The sequence below is a fragment of the Penaeus monodon genome, chromosome 23, assembly GCF_015228065.2.
Source record: "Penaeus monodon isolate SGIC_2016 chromosome 23, NSTDA_Pmon_1, whole genome shotgun sequence".
Classification (NCBI taxonomy): domain Eukaryota; kingdom Metazoa; phylum Arthropoda; class Malacostraca; order Decapoda; family Penaeidae; genus Penaeus; species Penaeus monodon.
The window spans coordinates 38,332,907-38,333,358 of NC_051408.1; the positions used below are offsets into that span (position 1 = coordinate 38,332,907).

Genomic DNA, 452 nt, shown 5'->3' on the forward strand with positions numbered 1-452 from the left:
CAATAAGAATGTTTCAAACGACATGCCTTTAACCCTGGAATAACTTGCATGTTAATCTATGAGAACAAAACCTGTTTTTTCTATAGCTTTACTTTCGAATTATATCACCATCTTTTACATGTTTATTGCATTTCTTCATGTATTAATGATATGTTAATTATACGTGAGAAGTATCAAAAACTAAGGGAAAATATAAGACCCAAATAAAAGAGAGAAAAACGCGGGACATAACGGTAAGGAGGATAAGGAGCCGATTCGAAAATTCGGTAAGATTCCCAACCGAACTTTTACCAAAACGTGACGTCATAGTGTCTTAACGGGGTCGAGGATTCCCCGTTTTCTTTCATTTGTTGAAAATACACGAGCTGGCATTTCCATGGATCTCCGCTGCCAAACGCACGATGCGAAATAAGGACAAGGTGTAAGGAAACAATGTTTTTTTTTTATTTCAC

The 452-nt window shown here is 36.3% G+C and overlaps 1 protein-coding gene across 1 annotated transcript in view; it reads left to right on the forward strand.

The window, feature by feature from the left end:
- Window positions 1-452, forward strand: part of LOC119588003 — a 16,798-nt gene that overhangs the window by 13,387 nt on the left and 2,959 nt on the right. The window lies entirely within an intron of this gene.